The 27,517-nt window shown below is 43.1% G+C and overlaps 2 pseudogenes; one reads left to right on the top strand and one right to left on the bottom strand.

The window, feature by feature from the left end:
• The first annotated feature begins 2,706 nt into the window (after positions 1-2,706).
• LOC123569658 (small nucleolar RNA U13) lies at positions 2,707-2,794 on the top strand (annotated as a pseudogene).
• Positions 2,795-11,066: 8,272 nt separating this feature from the next.
• Positions 11,067-11,355, bottom strand: LOC102129892 (small ubiquitin-related modifier 2-like; annotated as a pseudogene).
• Positions 11,356-27,517: the final 16,162 nt, after the last annotated feature.

The raw sequence follows: 27,517 nt of genomic DNA on the forward strand, positions 1-27,517 counted from the left end.
GACCTCGTGATCTGCCCGTCTTGGCCTCCCAAAGTGCTGGGATTACAGGCTTGAGCCACCGCACCGGCCTAAATATAGATTTTTTAAAAAAAACATAGCCAGGTTGAAGTGCAGTGGTGTGATCTTGGCTCACTGAAACTTCCACCTCCCGGGTTCAAGTGATTCTCGTGCCTCAGCCTCCTGAGTAGCTAGGATTACTGGTGCCTGCCACCAAGCCTGGCTAATTTTTATATTTGTAATTTTTGTATTTTTAGTAGAGACAGGGCTTCACCATGTTGGCCCAGCTGGTCTCAAACTCCTGACCTCAGGTGATCTACCTGCCTTGGCCTCCCAAAATGCTGGGATTACAGGCATGAGCCACTGTGCCTGACCCTAAATATAATTTGAATGTATTTTGAATGGATGGGATTAACAGCAGATGAAATATCACAGAAGAAAAGGTCAGTAAACGTGAAGATATATGAAGACATTATCAGCAGAAAGTTTCTGAAAGGAAGAACCTGGAAAGAAAGAACCAAAAACATAACAGAGCCATGGTTATCCCGGGATAATATCAAGTGCTCTGACATACTTGTTGTTGAAGTCCAGAAAGAGTGGAGAAACAAGAAAACAGAAAATTTTTTGAAGAAATAATGACCAAAAGTTTTCCAACTTTGATGAAAACTAGAAACTCAAAGATCCAAGAATCTCAATACCAACTATAAAGATAGTAAATGACAGCAAGATTCATTATAATCAAACTGCTGAAAATCAGAGATGATGAGAAAATCTGAAAAGAAGCCAGAGGGAAAAAGAGACATTGCATATAGAGGGACAAAGATAACAATGATCATGGACTTATTGTCAGAGACAACATAAGCCAGAAGATAAGAGAACACAATTTTTTAAGTTGTGGAGGAAAAAAGTACTCTCAACGTAGATCTCTAAACCAAGTGAAAATATCTTTACAATGATGGTGAAATAAAGACTTTTTCACATGCACAAAGAATGAGAGACTTCAGGCCGGGCGCGGTGGCTCAAGCCTGTAATCCCAGTACTTTGGGAGGCCGAGGCGGGTGGATCACGAAGTCAGGAGATCGAGACCATCCTGGCTAACATGGTGAAACCCCGTCTCTACTAAAAATACAAAAAACTAGCTGGGCGTGGTGGCGGGCGCCTGTAGTCCCAGCTACTCGGAGGCTGAGGCAGGAGAATGGCGTAAACCCGGGAGGCGGAGCTTGCAGTGAGCCGAGATCGCGCCACTGCACTCCAGCCTGGGTGACACAGCGAGACTCCGTCTCAAAAAAAAAAAAAAAAAAAAAAAAAAAAAAAAAAGAATGAGAGACTTCGCCATCAGTCGACCTACACTATAAGAATGTTAAAGAGGCTAGACCTGGTGGCTCACTCCTGTAATCCCAGCACTTTGGGAGGCCAAGGCGGGTGGATCACTTGAGGTCAGGAGTTCTAGACCAGCCTGCCCAACATGGTGAAACCCCATCTGTACTAAAACACAAAAATTAGCCAGGCATGGTAGCAGGCGCCTGTAATACCAACTACTAGGGAGGCTGAGGCAGGAGAATTGCTTGAACCTGGGAGGCGGAGGTTGCAGTGGGCCAATATCACGTTACTGCATTCCAGCCTGGGGTGCAGAGTGAGACTCTGTCTCAAAAACAAAAACAAAAACAAAAAAAGTTAAAGTTTTTTCAGGCAGAGGGAACATGATACCAGATGGAAACTTGGAGCTACACAAAGGAATAAATAGAACAAGAAATGAAAAATATGTGAGTAAATGTAAAATATATTTTTTTCATTTAAAATTTTGTTTAAAAGATCATCGACTACCTAAAGAAAAAAGAATAACCACTTATTATGGGGTTTATAACATATGTAGAAATAAAATGTATGATAACAATACCACGAAGCATGGGGGCAAAAAGAAAATACGCTAGTTTAAGCTTCTAACTTTTACATGATGTGATATAAGGTTATTTGGAGGAAAACTGATAAACTAAAGATGCATATTGTAAACCTTAGAGCAGGGATTGGCAAACTTCCTGTAAAGGGCCAGATAGTAAATATGTCAGGTGTTGAAGGCCATACAATCTCTTTTGCAACTAATTAACTCTGCTGTTTTATCAAGAAAGCAGCTGTAGACAATATTCAAATGAGTGAGCATGGTTGTGTTCCAATAAAACTTTATTTGTGGACTCTGAACTTTGAATTTTATGCCATTTTCATGTATCCCCAAAATATTACTCTTTTGAATCATTTCAACTTAAAAGAATTTTTTTTTGAGACAGAGCCTTGCTCTGTTGCCCAGGCTGGAGTGCAGTGCTACAATCTCAGCTCACTGCAACCTCCGCCTCCCAGCTTCAAGTGATTTTCATGCTTTAGCCTGCCGAGTAGCTGGGACAAAGGTGTGCACCCCCATACCTGCTAATTTTTGTATTTTTAGTAGAGACACGGTTTCACCATGTTGGCCAGGATGGTCTCAAACTCCTGGCCTCAAGGGATCCGCCTGCCTTGGCCTCCCAGAGTGCTGGGATTACAGGCGTGAGCCACTGTGTCCCTGCCCATTTCAACTTTTAAAAAAGGTAAAGCATTTTAGGAAGCCAAGGTGAAAGGACTGCTTGAGGACAAGAGTTTGAGGCTGTGGCGAGTTATGATGGCTCTTCAGCACTTCACTCAGAGTGAGAGAGTAAGACTTTGTCTCAAAAACAGACAGAGATTCTTTTGCGTATTCATGGTCATGTGTAAGATGTGCCTCCCTCCAACCTTGTTACCATGTGGATGTCAGCACTTTACCCATTTGATGATCTGACGTGAGGGAAAAAAAGTAAAAAGTAGGCCGGGAGCGGTGGCTCATGTCTGTAATCCCAGCAGTTTGGGAGGCTGAGGCAGGTGGATCACCTGAGGTCAGGAGTTCGAGACCAGCTTGGCCAAAATGGCGAAACCCTGTCTCTACGAAAAATACAAAAAAATTAGCCAGGCATGGTAGCGGGTGCCTGTCATCCTAGCTACTCGGGAGGCTGAGGCAGGAGAATTGCTTGAACCCTGGGGGATGGAGGTTGCAGTAAGCCGAGATCGTGCCACTTCACTCCAGCCTGGGCAACAAGAGTGAAACTCTGTCTCAAAAAAAAAAAGTAAAAATTATTCTTTTTTTTAGAGATGGAATGTTGCTGTGTCGCCAGGCTGGAGTGCAGTGGTGTGATCTTGGCTTACTGCAACCTCTGCCTCCTGGGTTCAATCGATTCTCCTGCCTCAGCCTCCCGAGTAGCTGGGACTACAGGCACGAGCCACTATGCCCGGCTAAATTTTGTATTTTTAGTAGAGACAGAGCTTCACCATGTTGGCCAGGCTGGTCTCGATCTTTTGACCTCATGATCCACCTGCCTCAGCCTCCCAAAGTGCTGGGATTACAGGCGTGAGCCACCCTGCCTGGCCATAAAACCTATTCTTTTTTTTTTTTTTTTTTTTTTTTTTTGAGACGGAGTCTCGCTCTGTCGCCCAGGCTGGAGTGCAGTGGCCGGATCTCCGCTCACTGCAAGCTCCGCCTCCCGGGTTTACGCCATTCTCCCGCCGCAGCCTCCCGAGTAGCTGGGACTACAGGCGCCCGCCACCTCGCCCGGCTAGTTTTTTGTACTTCTTTTTAGTAGAGACGGGGTTTCACCGTGTTAGCCAGGATGGTCTCGATCTCCTGACCTCGTGATCCGCCCGTCTCGGCCTCCCAAAGTGCTGGGATTACAGGCGTGAGCCACCGCGCCCGGCCATAAAACCTATTCTTAACAAATCTCTCAGCCAGAAGAATTTCAAGTAATTTACATAGATAGTCTGCCCTCAACCTGTGGAGCATAACTCCCCACTCCTTAAATGTGAGCTGGCATAAAGACTTCCTTCCAAAGATTACAGTGTGGAAAGGGAGAAAAATGAGTAAATTTAGAGAAACCTGGCAAATGCTAACCTCAGCTGGGTGATCAAAGTCGATATCAATAATGATAAGTCAGGCCGGGCACGGAAGTTGCAGTGAGCCGAGATCGCACCACTGGGCAACCTCTGCCTCCCAGGTTCAAGTGATTCTTCTGCCTCAGCCTCCTGAGTAGCTGGGACTACAGTCCAACTCCACCACGCCCAGCTGATTTTGTATTTTTAGTGAAGACAGAGTTTCATCATGTTGGCCAGGCTGGTCCTAAACTACTGACCTCAAGTAATCCACCCGCCTTGGCTTCCCAAAGTGCTGGGAGTACAGGTGTGAGCCACTGTGCCCGGCCTGATGGTATGTATTCTTGACCTGATGTGATGAAAACGGCACTTTTACCTTTGTAGTCTTCCTTTGTAAAACCGATAACCTCAGTTTAACCATGAGAAAAACATTAGGTAAATCCCAATAGAGGGACATTCTATAAAATGCCTGACCAATACTCCTCAAAACCATCAAGGTCATTAAAAAAAGGATAGTCTGAGAAACTGTCACAGGCTTGAGGAGCCAGAGGAGATATGATGACTAAATAAATGTGATATCTTGGATGGGATCCTGGGTCAGAAAATGGACATTAGGTTAAAACTAAGGCAATCTCCCAAGTGTCCACTCATTGACAGATGAGGGGGTAAACAAAATGTGTGATATCCATACAACGGAATGTTATTCAGTGTTAAGAAGGCGCCTGGGCACAGGGGTTCAGGACTGTAATCCCAGCACTTTGGAAGGCTGAGGTGGGTGGATCACTTGAGGCCAGGAGTTTGAGACTAGCCTGGCCAACATGATGAAACACCATCTCTACTAAAAATACAAAAATTAGCCAGGCACTGTGGTGGGCACCTGTAATCTCAGCTACTCAGGAGGCTGAGGAAGGAGAATCGTTTGAACCCAGGAGGCAGAGGTTGCAAATAAGCTGAGATCATGGCACTGCACTTCAGCCTGGGTGACAGAGTGAGATCCCATCTCAAAAAGCAAACAAACAAAGTACTAAGAAAATTTGAATAGAGTATGAACTTTAGTTAATAATAAGGTATCACTGATCCATTAATTATAACTAATGTACTATGCTAATAATAAGGAAAACTGGATACAAGATGTATGAAAATGCTGTACTATGTTCATGATTTTCTGTATATCTAAAACTGTTCTAAAAATAAAGTTTATAACTAAAAAACCCCAACATTCATAGCTCATGGGGCATAAAAAACAGGTCACGGGGCATATGCTTACTACTGCCTTAGAACAAGTACTAACAAATTTTAAAGCAATATAGGTAATTAGACATTAGTAGAGATAAAATAAATATTTTAAAATATTCAATTAATTCAAAAGAAGGCAGGAAAATAGGAAAAAGAAATAAAGTATATATGGGGAGAATAGAAAACAAATAACAAGATGGTAGATTTGAGCCCAATGATGTTGACACAATTACATTAGAAGTAAATAATCTACATATTCTAAAACCTAATTATCAAACTGGATAAAATAAAACAAAGAACAAGACTCAACTTTATGCTATCTTTAATATGTAAGATTGGCACCTAATAATTTCAGAGAAATGATGGAAACCAGGAGACAATTAAACGATGTATTTGAAGGCCAGGCACGGTGGCTCATGCCTGTAATCCCAGACTTTGGGAGGCCAAGGTGGGAGGATCACATGAGGCCAGGAGTTTGAGACCAGCCTGGCCAACATGGTGAAACTTCAACTCTGCTAAAAATACAAAAATTAGCCAGGCATGGTGGCGGGCACCTGTAATCCCAGCTACTTGGGAGCCTGAGGCACAAGAATTGCTTGAACCTGGGAGGTGGGGGTTGCAGTGAGCCAAGATCACACCACCGCACTCCAGCCTGGGTGATAGAGTAAGATTCGGTCTAAAAAAATAATTATATATTTGAAATGCTGTAAAATAACTGGCAAACTAGACAAGTGAAAATATTCCCTAAAAGATGAAGAGGCTGGGCGTGGTGCCATGTACCTGTAGTTCTAGCTACTTCGGAGGCTGAGGCAGGAGGACTGCTTGAGCCCAAGAGTTTGAAGCCAGCTTGGACAACATAGTGAGACTCTGTTAAGAAGGAGAAGGAGAAGATTCCATTCTGACATGTAAGAAGCTTGGAAGTAAGTTGTTACTCTGCCAACAAGCAAAAAGCTGAACCAACTGAAAAAATCAACAGCTTCCTCTTGGATTCATCACAGGGCAAGCTGCTGTACTCAACACTGGAGAAGAAGACAGGTGGATATAGAGAATCACAATTTACCACAGCAGAAGAAACCCATGAGCAAAAATATCCCTGGGAACCAGACCTGAACTGTAACTGATGAATTGTTGGAGGCTTAATGTGAACAAGTCTGAGAGTTAAACATTCTAGGTGGAGGTCAGGTGTGGTGGCTCACGCCTGTAATCCCAGCAGATTGGGAGGCTGAGCTGGGTGGATCACCTGAGGCCAGAAGTTCAAGACCAGCCTGGCCAACATGGTGAAACCCCATTTCTACTAAAAAAACCCACAAAAATTAACTGAGTGTGGTGGCACATGTCTGTAATCCCAGCTACTCAGGAAGCTGAGGCATGAGAATCACTTGAACCCAGGAGGCAGAGGTTGCAGTGAGCCAAGATTGCACTACTGCACTCCAGCCTGGGTGACAGAGTGAGACTCCATCTCAAAGAAAAAAAAAATTCCAGGGGGACCTAGTTACAGGAGGGACCCCCCCCCCAACACACACACACTTTTGTGAGTTTTACTTACCTCCAGGAGGTTAACCAGGTTCTCATATGAAATATGCCAGAGCATTCTGTTCAGCTTCACAAGGCCTGCCCTCAAGAGGAACTATTTTACCAGAGCCTAAAGTATTGTTTCGTTTTGTTTTGTTTTGTTTTGTTTTCAGAGCCTACAATTTCACAGGCTCTTTGAAAGATTGAGACAATCATAGGTTTGGAGAGCACTTCCCCTCTCCCACACTTTACCAACACATTACTAAAGAAACTGCAGTTTCTTTTGTTCAGCACATCAATCATGTCTCGCTATCAAAAAAAAAAAAAAAATTATGAGACATACATACTAAAGGACAAGAGAAGGTAATTTGAAAGGACAGAGCAAGCATGAGAGCCAGGCTCAAATATGGCTGGGATGTTAGAATCATCAGGCCAGGAATTTAAAAATAACTATGATTAATGCTAAGTGGGTCGGGCACGGTAGCTCACGCTTGTAATCCCAGCACTTTGGGAGGCAGAGGCAGGCGGATCACCTGAGGTCAGGAGTTTGAGACCAGCCTGCCCAACACAGTGAAACCCCCGTCTCTACTAAAAATACAAAAATTAGCTGGGCGTGGTGGTGGGTACCTGTAATCCCAGCTACTTGGGAGGCTAAGCCAGGAGAATTGCTTGAACCTGGGAGGCAGAGGTTGCAGTGAGCTGATGAGATTGTGCCACTGCACTCCAGCCTGGGCGACAGAGCTAGACTCTGGTCTCAAAAAAAAAAAAAATATATATATATATATATATGCTAAGGGTGCTAATGGATAAAGCGTACAGCATGCAAGGCCAGATGGATAATGTAGACAGAAAGATGGGAATTCTAAGAAAGAACCAGAAGAAAATGTTAGAGATCAAAAACACCATAACAGAAACGGTGAATGCCTTTGATGGGCTCGTCAGTAGGCTGGACACAGCTGAGGAGAGAATCTCTGAGCTTGAGAATATGTCAACAGAAACCCCCCAAAACAGAAGAGAAAACACTCTTCTTTCTGAAGACTGAAAACACACACACACATGCACGTGCGCGCACACACACACACCACACGCGCACAAAAAGCCCATAACAGAATATCCAAGAACTGTGGGACAATTGCAAAGGGTGTAACATACACATAATGGGAATACCAGAAGGAGAAGCAATAAAGGAACAGAAGAAATATTTGAAGCCACAATGACTGAGAATTTCCCAACTTAAAGTCAGACACCAATCTACAGATCCGGGAAGAATTTGAGAATACGAGGCAGGATAAAAGAAAAAAAAAAATTACATCTAGGCATATCCTAGGCAAGCTGCAGAAAATCAAAGATAAATGCAAAATCTTGAGAGAAACCAGAGGAAAAAAAACAACTTCCTCATAGAGGAGCAAAGATAACAATTACATCTGGCATCTCCTCAAAAACCACGTAAGCAAGAACAGAGTGGAGTAAAATAGAATCATGCACTGCATAAAGATATTTCGGTCAATGATGGACCACATACAATCGTACGGTGGTCCCATAAGATTATCACACCATACCTTCACTGTAGGTATTCTACATTGAGATATGTTTAGATACACAAACACTTGCATTGTGTTACAGTCACCTACAGCATTCAGTATGATAACATGCTGTACGGGTTCGTAGCCCAGGAGCAACAGGCTATCTCACACAGCCTGGGTGTATAGTAGGCTCTGTTATTTAGCTCTGTGTAAGTTCCCTCTATGATGTTTGCACAACGATGAAATCACCCAATGATGCATTTCTTCAAATTATCCCTGTTGCTAAGTGATGCATGATTGTATTTAAAAAGTGTTGTGAGAGGAAAAGCCACCTACCTGGAATTCTGGGACCTGTGAAATTATCCTTCAAAAGTGAAGAAAAAATAAAATGCAAAACTATATATCTTCAATTCACAGAAGATAACACGGGAGAAAGCCTAGATGACCTTGGGATTACTTTTTAGATAAAACACCGAAGCCTTGATTCATGGACGAAAAGATTGATAAGAGGGACTTAATTAAAATGAAAAACTTCTGCTCTGCAAAAGACACTGTTAAGAGAATGAGAAGACAATCGACAGACGGGGAGAAAATATTTGCAAAAGACACATTTGATAAACGACTTATCCAAAATACACAAAGAACTCTTAACACACAACCATAAGAAAACAAACAATCCAATTAAAAAATGGGCAAAAGATCTAAACACACACTTCACCAAGAAGACATACAGATGGCAATTATATATAAGAAAAGATGCTTAACATCATATGTCATTAGGGAATTACAAATTAAAACAACAATGAGATACCACTACATACATATTAGGATGGCCCAAATCCAAAACACTCACAAGACCAAATGTTGGCAAGGATGTGGAACAGGAACTTTCATTTGTTGCTGATGGGAATGCAAAATGGTACAGCGACTTTGAAAGACAGTTTGGCGGTTTCTTACAAAACTAAAGGCATTCTTATCATGCAATCTAGCAATTTTGTCCCTTGGTATTTATCCAAATGAGTTTAAAACTTATGTCTACACAGAAAAAACCTGCACATGAATGTTTATAGCAGCTTTATTTGTGATTGCCAAAACGTGGAAGCAATTAGGATGTTTTTCTGTAGGTGAATGGATAAATAAATTGCAGTGCATTCATACAATGGAATGTTATTCAGTGCTAAAGAGAGATGAGCTATCAGGCCGTGAAAAGACATGAAGGAAACTTAAATGCATATTTCTAGATGAAAGAAGCCAATCTGGAAAAGCTACCTACTGTATGATTCCAACTACATGGCATTCTGGCAAAGGCAAAACTTTGAGGATAGTAAAAGATCAGTGGTTGCCAGGGGTGGAGAGAGAGAAGGATGAACAGGCAGAGCACAGAGGATTTTTAGGGCAGTGACACTATTCTGTATGATGCTACAATGGTGGATTATATCATATACATTTGTCCAAACTCAGAATACTCAACACCAAGAGTGAACCCTAATGTAAACTATGGTCTTTGGGTGATAATAATGTATCAATGTAAGTTCATCTGTTGCAACAAATGTACCTTTTTTTTTTTTTTTCAAAGACAGAGTTTCGCTCTTGTTGCCCAGGAGTGCAACGGCACCATCTCAGCTTGCTGCCACCTCCGTCTCCTGGGTTCAAGTGATTCTCCTGCCTCAGCCTCCCAAGTAGCTGGGATTATGGGCATGCACCACTACGCCCAGCTAATTTTTGTATTATTAGTAGAGATGGGGTTTCACCACATTGGCCAGGCTGGTCTTGAACTCCCGACCTCAGGTGATCCACACACCTCAGCCTCCCAAAGTTCTGGGATTACAGGTGTGAGCCACTGCTCCCGGCCCAAATGTACTATTTTGATAGTAGCAGAGACTATGTGGGGACAAGGGGTTTATGGAAATCTCTATGCCTTCTGCTTAGTTTTTTTTTAAAAAAAACAATAAGTTTATTTAAACAACAAGACACTTGAAGGGAAAACTATCGAGGATTCCTTTTTTTTTTTTTTTTTTAGAGTAATTTCTCCCTACTTAAAGATAGATTGCCCTACATGTAACAGCTATGTACAAAAAAGTTATAAAATTGTCCTTGGCTTTATAATGACAAATGAAAAACATTAAAATTCTCCAACTGAACAAGGTATGCAAGGATTTTTATGTGTGTGTGTGTTTTTTTTTGTTTGTTGTTGTTGTTGTTAAAACAGTGAGAGCAAAATAACTTACTGGAATATAAAGGTAGAAGTTGAATGAACATGCAACTAATGGAGAAAGGGGATATTTTCACAGAATCCGTATTTTTCCCCATCCCGTCTCCACTTGATGCCAATCAAAACATACCATTGGCTGTTCAGTTTTTTAAAATGCAGCACGCTTGTGCACATATATCAGTTACTTTATGTACATAAAGGAATGGGGAAGGGGGAAATCAAAGAATAGAGAAAACTGTATTGTAATAGTCAGGATTCGGTGGAACCAAATTGCAATTTTCTAATTCAGAATGTAATCTTGTAATCTTGGTCTTTAAAGAACTGAGTGCTGGAGTAAAGAAGCAGATTCGGGCCAGGTGCGGTGGCTCACGCCTGTAATCCCAGCACTTTGGGAGGCCGAGGTGGGTGGATCACGAGGTCAGTAGTTCGAGACCAGCCTGGACAACATGATGAAACCCCGTCTCTACTAAAAATACAAAAAAATTAGCTGGGCGTGGTGGCACACGCCTGTAATCCCAGCGACTTGGGAGGCTGAGGCAGGAGAATTGCTTGAAACTGGAAGGTGGAGGTTGCAGTAAGCCGAGATTGCGCCACTGCACTCTAGCCTGAGCAATAAGAGCAAAACTCCATCAAAAAAAAAAAAAAAAAAAAAGCAGTTTCCCTTCTCAGTAGATACCTCCCGTCTGCTGCTGGAACACATCAACTGTATCTTCAGCCTCCAGTTCCAACTGTGCAGGTGTGTCTGTTTCATTGATTGGTTGCCCGTCAGATCAGAATCTGATCTGCCTCATTGACAAACCCTGTCGTTCACAATAGGCTTTTATTAGTTTACTGAGTGGTATATGCGTCTTAATCTTAAACTTCACCACAGAACCATCCTGCCCCACCACCTTCAAATTAATATAATCATTTGTTCTCAGTCTTGACTCCTTCCTCGGGCTTTTCATCGGCCATGGCGAGCGCCGGAGTGTCCTCAGCTGCTGCTTCACAAAAGAGGTACCAGATCCTCACCAAATGAGCACACAAGCAGCACCAGGAGGGGCAGAAGAACCCTTCTGCTCAGTTTTGCTGTGAATCTATCCAGTGTACATCCTACAGGCAATTGAGATATTATGACACTATAATGACTCTGTGCTAATAAATTAGAAATTTTGGATAAAGTGGTCAACATTTTTGAAAAACACAACAAATCTTATGGAACACTATGTATAATCCTCTATCTATTAGAAAAATTGTATCAGCAATTAAACATTTTCCTACAAAAAACACTTCCAGATGGTTTAGCTGCTTAATTCTTCCGAACATTAAATAAAGAAATAACACCAGTTTAACACAAACTCCTTCAGAGAATAGAAAGAACACTTCCTAACTTTTTGGATGAGGGCAGCATAACCTTGATATTAAAACTGAACTAGGACATTACACAAAATGATAATTGCGGAACAATTTCTGTCAAAACGTAGACACAAAATCCTAAACAAAAATAATAGCAAATCAAATTCAGTACTAAATAAAAAATGATAATGCATCATGACAAATTTTAATTCATTCCAGAAATGTAAGGTTGACTTCACATTTGAAAATCAGTTATATAAGTCACTGCATTAAAAGTATAAAGGAGCAAAATCATATTTCAGTAGATGTTTAAAAAGCAATTCATAACAATTCAACATTTATTCATGATAAGAATTCTTAGCAAGGTAAGAATAAAAGGAAATTTTCTTAATCTGATAGTAAATTTTAAAAACACAGCAAACTTTACATTTTATGGCATAAAGTATTAAAAATGATCCCTTTGAGACTGGAACAAATTGAGGATGTCCACCACCACCATTTCTGTTCCATATTGTATGGGAGTCCTAGCCAGTGCAATAAGGCAAGAAAAAGAAGTAAAAAGGGTAAAGTTTGAAAAGAAAAAAATAAAACTGTGGCTCTTCATTGATAACATGATTGTGTAGGTAGAACATTTTTAAAAACTAAGTGCCGGGTCCAGTGACTCACGCCTGAAATCTCGGTGCTTTGAGAGGCCAAGGCAGGATAATCACTTGTAGCCAGGAATTTTAGACCAGCCTGTGCAATATAGGGAGACTACAAAAAATTAAAAAATTCGCCAAGGGTGGTGGTTGCATGCCTGTGATCCTAGCTACTTGGGAGACTGAGGTGGGAGGATCACTTGGGCCCAGGAGGTTGAGGCTGCAGTGAGCCGTGATTGCACCACTGAACTCCAGCCTGGACAACAAAGCAAGACTTTGTCTCAAAAAACAAACAAACAAAACCCTAAAACTACAGATATGCTATAAGTTAATAAATTTAGCAAGGTTCCTGGAAACAAGGTTGACATTGAAAAATTTCCATAAGTGGGCAATAGCAATTAGAGAATGAAAAAAAAGTCAATGAAAAAAAATCAAATCCCAAACACCTAGGAATAAATCTGACAAAATATTCTCATATTTTTTTTTTTTTTTTTAACTAGAGATGAGGTCTCACTATGTTGCCCAGCTGATCTCAGATTCCTGGGTTCAAGCAATCTTCCCAGCCTCGGCCTTCCAAAGTGCCGGGATTACAAGCACGACCCACCACACCTGGCCTATGCTCATGATTTTATAAGAAAACTATAGAATATTAATGAAAGAGGACAAAGACCTTTTAAAAAATACAGAGAGATACACTGTGTTCATAGATTGCTAGTGTCATATTATAACGTGGCCAATTCTCACCTCAATTGACCTACAGATTCAATACAACCTAATATAACCTCATTTCCTGCTGGTAGGAATGTGAAATGGTATAACTTCTTTGGAAAACAGTTGTACATTTTCTACAAAGGATAAACATAAGGTTACTTGTGGCCCAACAATTCTAATCCTAGGTATATATTCGAGGAAAACATGTTCATACAAAAATTTGTGCATGAATGTTCAAAGTAGCATTATGCATAATAGCCCAAATGTGGAAAAAACAGATGAATAGATAAAGAAATGTGGTATATCCATGGAATGAAATATTACTCAATCGTGAGCAAGATTGAAGTACTGACAGGAGCTACAACATAGATCAACTTTGCAAACATTATGCCACATGAAAGAAGCTACTCACAAAAGACCACATGTTTGGCCGGGCGCAGTGGCTCACGCCTGTAATCCCAGCACTTTGGGAGGCCTAGGCGGGCAGATTATGAGGTCAGGAGATCGAAACCACCCTGGCTAACACGGTGACACTCCGTCTCTACTAAAAATACAAAACATTAGCAGGGCATGGTGGCGGGTGCCTGTAGTCCCAGCTACTCAGGAGGCTGAGGCAGGAGAATGATGTGAACCTGGTAGGCGGAGCTTGCAGTGAGCCAAGATCACACCACTGCACTCCAGCCTGGGCAACGAGGTGAGACTCCATCTCCAAAAAAAAATTTTAAAAAGACCACATGTTTATGATTCCATTTATATGAAATATCCAGAACAAGCTTATCTATAAAGACAGAAAAATAGAATTAGTGATTGTCTAGGCTTGGGGGTAGAGTGGGAGAGAAAACGGAGTGACTATTGATGGATATGGAGGTTTTCTTAGAGGGTGATGAAAATATTGTAAAATTGATTGTGGTGACAGCTGTACAACTCTGTAAATATATCAAAAATCTATTGAATTATACACTTATTTACATGGGTGAATTATGTGGTATGTGAATTACATCTCAATAAATCTATTTTGTAAAAAAGTTTTTAATCCTTGAAGGTTCTTTTCTTTTTCTTTTCTTTTCTTTTCTTTTCTGTGTTTGTTTATTTATTTATTTGTTTGTTTATTTATTTATTGAGATGGAGTCTCCCTCTGTCACCCAGGCTGGAGTGCAGTGCAGAATCTTGGCTCACTGCAACCTCCACCTGCCAGGTTCAAGTGATTCTCCCACCTCAGCCTTCCGTGTAGCTTGGATTACCAGCATCCACCACCATGCCCAGCTAGTTTTTGTATTTTTAGTAGAGACAGGGTTTCACCATGTTGGCCAGCCTGGTCTCCAACTCCTGACCTGAAGTGATCCACCTGCGTCAGCCTCCCAAAGTGCTGGGATTACATTTTGGTGGAAATCGACAAGCTGATTCTAAAATGTATAGGGAAATGCAAAAGGCCAAAACTAATCATCATAAATAAGTACAAAAATGAAGGACTTAAACTACCTGTTAGTGAGACTTATTACAAAACTCTAGTAGTGAAAACAGTTGGTATCGGCAAACTTACAGACAAATAGACCAATGCGACACAACAAAGAGTTCAGAAACAGACCCACATCTATACGGTCCAGTGAAATGACATAAGGAAAGAATGACCTTTTCAACAAATGATACTGCATACATTTAATATTTATGTGGGAAAAAGTGAACTTTGACTACTACCTTAGACCATATAGAAAAGTTCGTTCTAGGTAGATTATTAATCAAAATGTGAAGAACAATGGAAACAGACTTCTAAATTCTGAAAAAAAAAGCATTTGTCACCTAAATTTTTATACCCAGTAAATTTATCATTCAAATGTAAGGGTAGCTTAAAGACATTTTCAGATGTACACCTTCTCACAAATCTATTGGAAGATGAGCTCCTAAAAAAACAAGAGAATAAAACACAAAAGAGGAAGACGTGGGCTTCAGGAAATGGGGGAATCCAATCTTGGAAGGATGGTGCAGGAGATTACAGCTTGAGGGCTGTTCACCTGGGCTGGAGAGCAACCAATTGGGATTAGGATGGATGGAAAGCCTTCAGAAGAGATTATTTCAAGAAAAGGAAACGAACAGAATTCTTGATGTGTCTGAATATCCTAACAGGGGATTTGGACCACTGGGATTGACATGGTGGTAATTACATGGAAGACTAAATGAACATCAGCAACAACACAAGATAAGCATGAACTCCAGAAGAACAAAGAGCAAAAGTGATCATAGCACATGACACAGCTCAGATAAGAATGACTATTATGTAGTTATAGTAAGGTCCACATTGAATATTGGCTAAACAAAATTATCATGCAACCACATTGGGAGGCTGGTATGACTGGAAGTGTGACTGAATGTGGTAAAGGTGAGGAGTCAAAGAGAACTAAATTGGCCAGGCACAGTGGCTCACACCTGTAATCTCAGCACTTTGGGAGGCTGAGGCAGGCAGATCACCTGAGGCTGGGAGTTCGAGCCCAGCCTGGCCAACATGGCAAAACCCCGTCTCTACTAAAAATACAAAAATTAGCTGGGCATGGTGGCATTTGCCTGTAATCCCAGCTACTTGGGAGGCTGAGACATGAGAATCACTTGAACCTGGGAGGCAGAGGTTGCAGTGAGCCTGGATTGCGCCACTGCATTCCAGCCTGGGTGACAGAGCAAGATTCTGTCTTAAAAAAGAGAGAGAGAGAGAGAGAGACACAGAGAGAGAGAGAGAGAGAGATTGAGAGAGAACTAAATCCTCATCTTCCATACTGGGAAGTCAAAAGATGATTTCCTAAACTGAAATATCAAGAAGTCATAATGAAAGCAAGTTATTTAGAGAATATCTATATAAAAAATAGCTGATTGCATTGAAGATCACTGGCACTGGGGAGAAGGAGACAGTATGAAGAACGGGACAGCTGCCCTTTTTTAACCTGCCCCATAGATTCCTGGCGTCTAAATTAAATTATGCACACATACACCTTTGGTAAAAATTAGAAGTACATTTTTAAAAAGTAATTGTGAATTGCAAAAGAATACAGAGACTAACAAAGGGGAATATGTTCATGATGTTGGTATTAGACACATAATTCTTAAACAAGACCCACGTACACACACAACTAACCACAAGGAAAACACTAATAAATTGGATTTCTGTAAAATTAGGACATCTGTTCATCAAAAGACATCACTGAGTGAAAAGGCAAGCCACAGAGTGAAAGATGTTTCCTTCCTTCCTTCCTTCCTTCATTTCTTCTTCCTTCTTTTCTTGCTTCCTTCTTTTCTTTCTTTTTCTTTCTTTCTTTCTTTCTCTTTCTTCTTTTCTTTCTTTCTTTCTTTTTCTTTCTTTTTATCTTTCTGTCCTTCCTTCTTTCCTCCTTCCCTTCCTTCCTCCCTCCCTTCCTTTTATCCTTCCTTCTGTTCCTTTTTTCTTTCTTTCCTTCAGTTTCTTTCTTTCTCTCCTTCCTTCCTCCCTCCCTTCCTTTTTTCCTTCCTTCTTTCTTTCCTTCCTTCCTTTTCTTTCTTTTTCTTTCTTTCTTCTATATCTTTTTCTTTCTTCTTTCTCTCTCTCTCCCCTCCCTCCTTCCTCTCCCTTCCTTCCTTCCTTCCTTCCTTCCTTCCTTCCTTCCTTCTTTGCTTCCTTTCTTCCTTCCTTCCTTCCTTCCTCCCTTCTTTCTTTTTGAGACAAGGTCTCGCTCTGTTGCCCAGGCTGGAGTACACAGCTCACTGCAGCCTCAACTTTCTGGACTCAGGTGATTCTCCCACCTCAGTCTCCTCCTGAGTAGCTGGAACCACAGGCACACACCACCATACCTAAATAATTGTTTTATTTTTAGTAGAGACAGGGTTTCGCTGTGTTGCCCAGACTGGTCTTGAACTCCTGGACTCAAGCAATATGCCCGCCTTGGCCTCCCAAAGCACTGGGATTACAGACATGAGTCACCGCGCCCTGTAGATATTTTCAATGTATGTATTTAGCAAAGGACTTGTGTCCAGAATATATTTAAAATATATTATAAAATAAAAAACTTTGACAATCCAATTTTTTAAGAAAATGGGCAAAAGACTCAATATGCTTTTCACAAAATAAGATATCTAATTGGCTAATAAACATATGAAAAGGTATTCAACATATTTATCAGAAAATGCAAATATAATACCACAATGAAATACTACTACATATTCACTAGAATGGCTAAAAATTAAAAGACAGACAATGCTATTAATAAGGATGGGGCCACTGGGACTCTCATATGGATGGGAGGAGTGTAAATTTGTGCAACCACTTTAGAAAAAACTGTGGCAATAACTACTAAAGCTGAATATGCATTCTCTGCAACCCAGCAATTTCACTTTCAAGTATATGCCAAATAGAAGTGCACCTATATATGCATTAAAGGAGCATGTGCAAGTGTGTTTGTAACCATGTTACTTCTAATGGTAAAAAAAAAACTTGAAGAGGGCCAGTCACGGTGGCTTATGCCTATAATCCCAACACCTTGAAAGGTTGAGGTGGGAAGGTCACTTGAGCCAGGAGTTTGAGACCAGCCTGGGCAACACAGTGAGACTCCTGTTTTTACCAAAAAAAAAAAAAAAAATTAGCCAGATGTGGTGGCATGCACCTGTGGTCTCTTCTACCCAGGAGGCTGAGGTGGGAGGATCATTTGAGGCTGGAAGGTTGAGGCTGCAGTGAGATATGATTGCACCACTGCACTCCAGTCTTGGCCACAGAGCAAGACCCTGTCTATCAAAAAACAAACAAAACAAAAACTCGAACAAACAAATGGACCATCAGTAATAGAGTGGGCATATAGAAGTTGTGGTATATTCATTCTGTGGAATAGGATGTGGCAAAGGCAAAGGGCAAGGCACTGCCACATGCAATGGCATGGATGGATCTCACAAATACCGCAAAGCCACAAGAATATACTATATGTTTCCATTTATGTCAAGTTAAAAATAAGCCAACGTATTCCATAGTGATAGAAGCTGGTTATCTGGGAGAGGGCAGGAACTGGATGGGGTATGAGGGAGACATCTGAGGTGTGGGTAATGTTCCATATCTTCATCCGGTTGGCTGTCACATGGATTGTTCACTTTGTAAAGGTTTGTTGAGGTATGAACTTAATATACACTTAAGATTTGTATACTTTATAGTAAGTATAATATATATCCACATAAAAATTGTTCTTCCTCTCTTTTTCTCCTTCCTTCTTCCCCTCCCTTCCCTTTCCTTCCTTTGCATACTCTTTCCTATCTTTCCTTACTGGAACAGTTCAGCCCTGAAGTCATTAGGTAGGCCAGAGCCAGGTCGGCACCCATGGTGAAGAGAGTGGGAGGGAGGGGGAGGGGATAGCTGGTATGATCAGTCAACTTGACTGCGATGAAGGCATCCACGCATTGGAACGGTCCCATGCAGTTTATCAGACCCTTGTAATTGAGGAGAGCGTCCCTACGTGGGGATGGCCTGGCATGGGAAATCAGAGCCAAAGGAGAGTTAAGAAGGATTCTAGGCCAGGCACAGTGGCTCACACCAGTAATCCCAGCACTTTGGGAAGCCAAGGCAGGTGAATTTCTTGATGCCAGGAGTTCAAAACCAGCCTGGCTATCATGGCAAAACCTTGTCTCTATCAAAAATACAAAAATTAGCTGGGCATGGTGGCATGTGCCTGTAATTCCAGCTACTCAGGAGGCTGAGGCACAAGAATCACTTGGACCTGGGAGGCAGAGGTTGCAGTGAGCCGAAATTGCACCACGCACTCCAGCCTGGGTGACAGAGTGAGACTCAGTCTCATTTAAAAAAAAAAAAAAAGGATTCTACATGTAGGGGTTGGGGTGGGCACGTTGGGGGTACCAGAGCCTAAGAAGAGTAAGGAGGGCATCCACCTGAAAAGGAAGTGGCAGCAGAGATGGACAGTGGTAGAGAGTGGTTACAAAGAGGGGGATTCATCAAATAAGTGTATATATTAAGGATAATAGAAGCCAGGTTTCTCATTGTTGGAGAAAGATGTTACAAATAGGGAAATGGAGAAAACTAGAATGAACCCTGTGGTATTGGACTGGATTTGGAGTCATCTGTAGGAATCCATAGTTTTCAATATATACAGGTAAATAAAGAAATGTAGCTGTGAATATGTGTATGATTGTGTATTCCTGTATTAGTCAGGGCTCTCTAGAGGGACAGGACAAATAGGATAGATGTATATATGAAAGGGAGTTTATTAAGGCAAACTGACTCACGTGATCATAAGGTGAAGTTCCACAATAGGTTGTCTGAGAGCTGAGGATAAAGGAAGCCAGTCTAAGTCCCAAAATCTCAAAAGTAGGGAAGCCAACAATGTAGCCTTCAGTCTGTGGCTGAAGACCCAAGAGCCCCTGCCAACCACTGGTATAAGTCCAAGAGTCCACATGGCTGGGAAGGTGTCATAATCATGGTGGAAGGAGAAGGAGGAATGAAGGCACATCTCACATGGCGGCAGGCAAGAGGGTGTACTCAGGGGAACTGCCCTTTATAAAACCATCTTGTGAGATATGTTCACTATCATGAGAACAGCACAGGAAAAACCTGCCCCATGATTCAATTACCTCCCATTGGGTCCCTTCCACGACATGTGGGGATTATGGGAACTACAATTCAAGATGAGATTTGGGTGAGGACACAGACAAACCATATCACCTAATAACCTCCCAAATGCCCCACCTCCTAATATGATCACTTTGGGAGCTGGCATTTTAACAGATGGATATTAGGGGGGCACTAATATTCAATCCATGACAGATGCCAAATGATTATTATCTTTTTTTTTTTTTTTTGAGACAGAATCTCGCTCTGTTGCCCAGGCTGGAGTGCAATGGTGCAGTCTTGGCTCACTGCAACCTCTGCCTCCCAGGTTCAAGTGATTCTCCTGCTTCAGTCTTCCAAGTAGCTGGGATTACAGGCGCTCACCACCACGCCTGGCCAATTTTTGTGTTTTTAGTAGAGACGGGTTTTCGTCATGTTGGCCAGGCTGTTAGCTTTTGACCTCAGGTGATACACCCACCTCAGCCTCCCAAAGTGCTGGGATTACAGGCATGAGCCACTGTGCCTGGTCCCATATGATAATTATCTAATTCCATCATTCCTTCTGTCATTCTACTTACTGAAAAAGCTTTGTCTTTCCTTCTTTCCTTCCTTCCTTTCTTCTTTCCTTCCTTCTTTCCTTCCTTCCTTCCTCTCTCTCTTTCTTCTTTCTTTCTTCCCTTCCTTCCTTCCTTTCTTCTTTCTTTCTTTCCTTTTCTTCTTCTCCTTCCTTCCTTCTTTCTTCTCTTTTCTTTTATTTTCCTTCTCTCTCTTTCTGTCAGTATTAAGGTTATTATTTTAATGCTCAAGTTGTTCAGATGCAGCCAGTGAGACCTCTTCAAGCTGGCTTCTGTGTGTTTTTTAATTCATCCCTGCTATGAAGTGAATTATGTCCCCTCCCTCCAGCATTCCTATGTTGAAGGATTAATCCCCAATCTGACTATATTTGAAGATATAGCCTTTAAAGAGGTAATTAAGGTTAAAAGAGGCCATAAGTATATGACCTCAGTCCAATAGAACTAGTGTCCTTATAAGAAGAGAAAGAGACACCAGGAGGATGTAAGCACAGAGACAGGTCATGTGCAGACACAGCAAGAAGACCACCATCTGCAAGCCAAGGAGAGAGGCCTCAGAGAACCCAACCCTCTCAACGTCTTCACCTTGGACTTCTAGCCTTCAAAACTGTGAGAAAATAAATGACTGTTATGTTAGCCTTCCATCTGTGGTGTTTTATTATGGGAGCTTAAGATGACTTAAATAGTCACCATCATTCTTTGAGCAGTTCCTTACTTTCTGTCACAAAATGTCCCAGGCAATATATAAGATGTCATTTTGAAACCAACCATTTCTCAGAAAAGTTCTGCCTCCTTTTAGTGGAAAATGATACCTAGAAATCAAAATGTAAGTGTTAGGTGCTCATTGGGATGTTACTACTTTGAAGCCTTTTTGGCGGGCAGAACTAGGGAATTGTGAAATAGCTTTGACCAAAATGCTGATATGGACAATAAAATCCAGGCTGAGGTGGCGGGAGATAAGGAACTTGTTGGGAACTGGAGCAAAGGTGACTCTTGTTATGTTTTAGCAAAGAGACTGGCAGCATTTTGCCCCTGCCCTAGAGATCTGTGGAACTTTGAATGTGAGAGAGATGATTTAGGGAATCTACTGGAAGAAATTATTAAACAGCAAAGCATTGAAGAGGAAGCAGAGCTTACAAGTTTGGAAAGTTTGCAACCTGACTAAGCAATAGAAAATAAAAACCCATTTTCTGGGAAGAAATTCGAGCCTGCTGCAGAAATTTGCTTAAGTAACAAGGAGCTGAATGTTAATCACCAAGACAATGGGGAAGATGCTTCCAGGGCATGTCAGAGACTTTTGCAGCAGTCCCTCCCATCACAGGTCTGGAGGCTGAGGAGGAAAAAATGCTTTTCTTGGGCCCAGGATGCTCTGCTGTGTGCAGCCTAGGGACTTGGTGCCCTGTGTCTCAGCTGCTCCAGCTGTGGCTAAAAGGGGCCAAAGTATAGCTCAGGCTGTGGCTTCAGAGGGTGCAAGCCCCAAGCCTTGGCAGCTTCCACATGGTGTTGTGCCTGCGGGTGCACAGAAGTCAAGAACTGATGTTTTGGAACCTCTGCCTAGATTTCAGAGGATGTATGGAAATGCCTGGATGTCCAGGCAAAAGTTTGCTGCAGGGGCAGAGCCCTCATAGAGAACCTCTGCTAGGGCAGTGCAGAAGGAAAATGTGGGGTTGGAGACAACACACAGAGTCACCACTTGGGCAGTGCCTAGTGGAGCTGTGAGAAGAGGGCCACCAACCTCCAGACCCCAGAATGGTAGATCCACTGACAGCTTGCACCATGCACCTGGAAAAGCTGCAGGCACTCAATGCCAGCCCATGAAAGCAGCTGGGAGGGCAGCTGTACCCTGCAAAGCTACAGGGGTGGAGTGGCCCAAAGCCATGGGAGCCCACCCCTTGCATCAGCACACCCTCATGTGAGACATCAAGTCAAAGGAGATAATTTTGCAACTTTAAGGTTTAATGATTGCCCTATTGGATTTCAGACTTGGATGGGGCCTGTATTCCCTTTGTTTTGGCCAATTTCTCCCATTTGGAATGGGTATATTTACCCAATGCCTGTATCTCTATTGTATCTAGGAAGCAACTAACTTGCTTTCAATTTTACAGGCTCATAGGCAGAAGGGACTTGCCTTGTCTCAGATAAGACTTTGGACTTGGACTTTTGGGTTAATGCTAAAATGAGTTAAGACTTTGGGGGACTGTTGGAAAGGCACGATTGTGTTTTGAAATGTGAAGACATGATATTTGGGAGGGGGAAGGGGAAGAATGATATGGTTTGACTGTATCCCCACCCAAATCTCATCTTGAAGTGTAGTTCCCATAATCCCCTCATGTTGTGGGAGGGACCCGGTAGGAAGTAACTGAATCATGGGGGCAGGTTTTTCCCCAATGCTATTCTCATGATAGTGAATAAATCTCATGAGATCTGATGGTTTTATAAAGGGAAGTTCCCCTGCATATGCTGTCTTGCCTGCTACCATGTAAGACTGTGAGGCCTCCCCAGCCATGTGAAACTGTGAGTCCATTAAAGCTCTTCTTCTTTATAAATTACACAGTCTTGTGTGTGTCTTTATTAACAGTGAGAGAATGAACTAATACATTAGGTCATGAGGGTGGAGCTCTCATTAATGGGATTAGTGCCTTACAAAAGAGACCCCAGATAGCTCTCAAGCTCTCTTTCTGTTATGTGAAGATGCAATAAGAAGCCATCTGCAACCCAGAAAAGGGCCTTCACCAGAACCTGACTGTGCTGGCACCATGACTCCAGAACCATGAGACATAAATGTCTATTATTTATAAGCCACCCAGTCTATGGCACTTTGTTGTAGCAGTCCAAACTAAGACAGCAACAAATATAATTTAAAAAATATTTCAGGCAAGAGCCCTCAATGGATTCTAAAATTAATGGGTGCAGGCTGGATGTGGTGGCTCATGCCTGTAATCCCAGCACTTTGGGAAGCCAAGATGGGCAGATCACTTGAGGTCAGGAGTTCGAGACCAGCCTTGCCAACATGGTGAAACCTCATCTTTACTAAAAATACAAAAATTAGCTGGGCATTGTGGCATGTGCCTGTAATCTCAGCTACTTTACTTAGGAGGCTGAGTCAGGAGAATTGCTTGAACCTGAGATGTGGAGGTTGTAGCGAGCCAAGATCATGCCACTGCACTCCAGCCTGGGCAACAGAGTAAGACTGCATCTCAAAAAAAAAAAAAAAAAAAAATTAAATTAAACTAATGGGTACAGGTTGGATAAGGAATGGGACTTTATATAGTCTGAGATCCTCCCCACAGAAAACAATGGGAAAAGGAGTAACTTTACAGTGGCTAGACCTTGTAGATGCCACCTTAATCAAGTGTTCAAAGTTAACATCATCAGTAACGGGGCAAATCGAAATCATGCACCACCCAATACGATGCAGTGAGAAGAACATGGCATCACTTCTGTGATATTCCTACCCAAAGTTCATAACTTGAATCTAATCATGAGGAAACATCAGACAAACCCAAACCAAGAGACACTCTACAAAATCACGACCTGCGATCTTCAAAATTTACAAGGCCATGAACAGCAAGGAAAGACTGAAAACAAATGCACTGTATGATACCGGATTGGGTCTTTTTGTGACAAAGGATATTTGGGACAAATGGCACAACATAAATAAATTGTAGCAAAGTATTTATATTTTTATGGTTGCATTGTGGCTACTTAAGAGAACATTATTGTAGGATTTACACACCAGAGTATTCGTGGGTGATGGAACATCGTGTTGGCAATTACCATCAAATGTTTTAGGAAACAAAACTGCTTTGCACTATTCTTGGAACCTTTCTATAAACTTGAAATTATTTCCAAATAAAAAGAAAAAAAATGGCAACAAAAAAGTTTACAAAAATTACGTGTATGGGAAAAGCACGTGTGTGTATATATGCTAGCAGCCAAGGGGTAGAATGTTTTGGACATTGAGTGTTTCTACCTGCCTTAGCATTTGTTTCTGCTTCTTCCAGAAACAGCATCCAGACTTTATTTTAGGGAACTGCCCTTCCCCCACTCTTGGTCGATGCATTGCTGGTGTAGGCACATGCCCAAGTCAACCAGCATATTTTATCCGCCGGCCATGGTCACTGGTTTAGAGAAGGGTACATGACTTAAGTCCATCCAATACAGGCCAATCTTGGGATTTTTTTTTTTTTTTTTTTTTTTTGAGACAGATGCTCTGTCACCCAGGCTGAAATGCAGTGGCACAATCTCGCCTCATTGCAACCTCCACGTCCCTGGTTCAAGCAATTCTCCTGCCTCAGCCTCACGAGTAGCTGGGATTACAGGCGCCTGCCACCACCCCCGGCTAACTTTTGTATATTAAGCAGATATGGGGTTTCGCCATGTTGGCCAGGCTGATTTTGAATTCCTGACCTAAGGTGATCTTCCCACCTCGGCCTCCCAAAGTGCTGGGATTACAAGCGTGAGCCACCATGCCTGGCAAATCTTGGGATTTTTTTCCCCTCCTTGAAACTATTGTGAAAGAGGTTCTGTTTTTCTCCTGGGGTTGCTTAGCTTTTAGAAAATAAGCCTGAGGCAGCTGCCTGAGACCACCACACAGAGCCAAGCTGTCCAAGAAAAAAGCTCTTTCAGAGAAAAGCAAAAGAAGAGGTAGAGAAACTGAATCTTCTTGATCTTATTTCAGCCCATACATCCAACTATACTGACCTTTTTGGTTAAATAAGCCAAATATCTTTAATTTTCTATTTAAGCAACTTTGAGTTAAGCTGTTGGCACTTGCAACTGAAAAAATCATGACTAATATTAGGAAATTCCTAATTCAGCTGAGCTGGAGTTGAGAGTGGGAAAGGGGTGGGGAGAGCTGCGGCTGACAGTCAGACTTGGCAGGGCCTCTGGGTATCAGGATCCAGTGGGCGTTCTGGGGACCTGAGAAGCATTTGAAGGTGCTTTGGAGAAGTGGCGAGAGCAGGTGGCAGGGAGACAGTGACCAAGCAGAAGTCTTTGAGTGACTTTGGACAAAGCCTGGACCCAGGCTTATTCCCAATCAGCACGGCCTCATAACAGTTTGCTACCCAGCCCGGAGCCCAGTGGCCACGCCCTTGGCACATCCCTGACCAGAGACGCCTGCAGGCCTGTCCCTGGTCTTCCCTTCCAACCCTGTGGTTACCAGACCCTGCATTTCTTCACCCTGCCTTGGTTGACAAAATACCCTGTCTCCAGATTGTGCAATTGAGCATCAGGACAACCCTATGGGGGAGGTGGGGCTGGGATTATTCCCACTTCACAAGAGTAAAAAGTAAGGCTCAGAGAGGTAAAGCAACCTGTCCAAAGTCACATAGCTATTTGGCGGGCAGAGCCAGGACCAGGAGACAGGGCTTTTCTCTCCAAGTCCACAGCTCTTTCCAGAACTCTCTGAGTTTTAGAATGTCTGAACTAGAGCTGGGAGATGGCACAGCTTCCCTGGTATGGGGGATGTGGTGGAAGACAGAATCCACCCCTTGGGTTTTGAAACCTCTCTTGAGCGAGCGGGGAGGGGTAGGGGCAGACTTTCAGAGGCACATGAGGTCCTCAGGAGAGGGAAGTGGGCTGAGAAGGAAAGTAAACTAACAAGTTTACTTGAGGAATGATAATTGATCTAATTCATGCTACTTGCTTACTTCTACCAGGCACTGTTCTACCTACTTTAGGTTCTCACAAGCTTATGAACAAGATCTATGATCCCCATTTTAGAGATGAGGAAACTGAGGCACAGAGAAGGGAAGTAACTTGTCCACAGTCACACCGCTGGGAAAAGGAGCGGCTGGGATTTGAACTGGAAGTCTGAGCCCGCAGGCCAAGCTCTCATAGCGCGACTGCACTGCTCCTTCTGTGCGCCAGGCACTGTGCTAGGAGCCGGGATGAATCTGACAGTTGTACCCCAGTCCTCCAAGAGAGGATCCTCAGGAGGGTGGGATGGGATTGGGCAGCCAGGCAGAGCGGGGCGCTGGGAGGGACAGAGCAGAGCCTGGGAGAGACCCCGCAGCGGGGCGGCCAGGGACCCAAGGCGAGTCCTTGAAGAGAAGGGTAGCCAGAAACGCCTAGGGGAGAGCCGGGGGTGGGATGGTAGGCAGAGAAGGGCCTGTTCCAGGCAGAGCAGAGTAGGGTCCGCGCTGGGCAGGATGCCCGGAGCCTCGGGCCCCAGGAGCCGAGTGCAGGCAGATGGAGGTGGCTAGAAGGCCAGAGGGCAGTGAGAGCATCAGCCGCGATGCCTGGCCCGCACGTTAGCTAGTCCTGAGCGTCCTGATCGGCAGGGCCTGGGGGTGACGGGGGAGCTCGGGTCCTCCCCAGTGGGAGGGGACCACCGCGCAGGAGGCAGAGTCGGGAGGAAGGATGAGGCACCCGGTGGCAAGACCACTCTGGCTGCTGCCTTTCGGAGAAAGATTTGGGCCCTAGGAGGGAGGGAGCAGGGAGAGGAGCTGGGAGGCTGTGGCAGGAGTTCGCAGAGACTGCAAGGCAGGAGGAAGGAGAGGGCGCTTGGGGAGAATCCATGGGTGGAGAGATTTTACAGGGAGAACCCCATTTGATGGCCATTTTGCAGCGGGGAGTTAAAAGCCCACACTTGGCTGCCAGACCTCAGTTTGAAGCAGAAGTCGCCACTCATTTGCAATAGGACCAAGGGCAAGTGACTTAACCTCTCTGAACCTCAGCTTCCTCATCTGTAAAGCAGAGCTAATGACCCATGTATCTCATTGTGAAGATTGCTGTAAAGATTGAGACAATGTAAGCAGGCGTCTGAACCTAAGTCCTAAGTAAACCAGAGCTTTCTGGACACTGTCCTTTAGGTCGTTTTGCAGACGTCTAAGTCTGGGGGAAAGGGTCTTTGGGGCAAGGGGCATAAAAAGTTTCTGGGTCCTCTCCTAGCCTCTCCCCTCCAAGCCGGGTGGCTTTGGGGAGAAGCTCTCTGAGCTTCTGGGTTCTCATCTGTAAAATGGGGCTACTAGCATTTCCTTCACTGGACTTTGAGCAGAACAGCTGGGACAGAGCTGTTGGACATGGAGCAGAGCATTGCTTTTGTGTGAGCAAGAGCTAGTGACCCACCAGAAGGCTGTGACAAGGGTCAGCTCAGTTGACACAGCAGGGCTGCGCTGGACAAGCAGGGCTCACAGGATCCTAGGGGCCTCCCTGGATTCCCTGTGGGATTTCTTTATCTGCCATGGAATGCAGCCTCGGCAGTAACAGGAGTGTTTCTCACATTCAACATCAGCAGCCCTTACTGGGCATTGAGCTCACACGTCAACCACCCACTTTAAATAAGTTTAAAAACAACA

The sequence above is a fragment of the Macaca fascicularis genome, chromosome 16, assembly GCF_037993035.2.
Source record: "Macaca fascicularis isolate 582-1 chromosome 16, T2T-MFA8v1.1".
Taxonomy (NCBI): domain Eukaryota; kingdom Metazoa; phylum Chordata; class Mammalia; order Primates; family Cercopithecidae; genus Macaca; species Macaca fascicularis.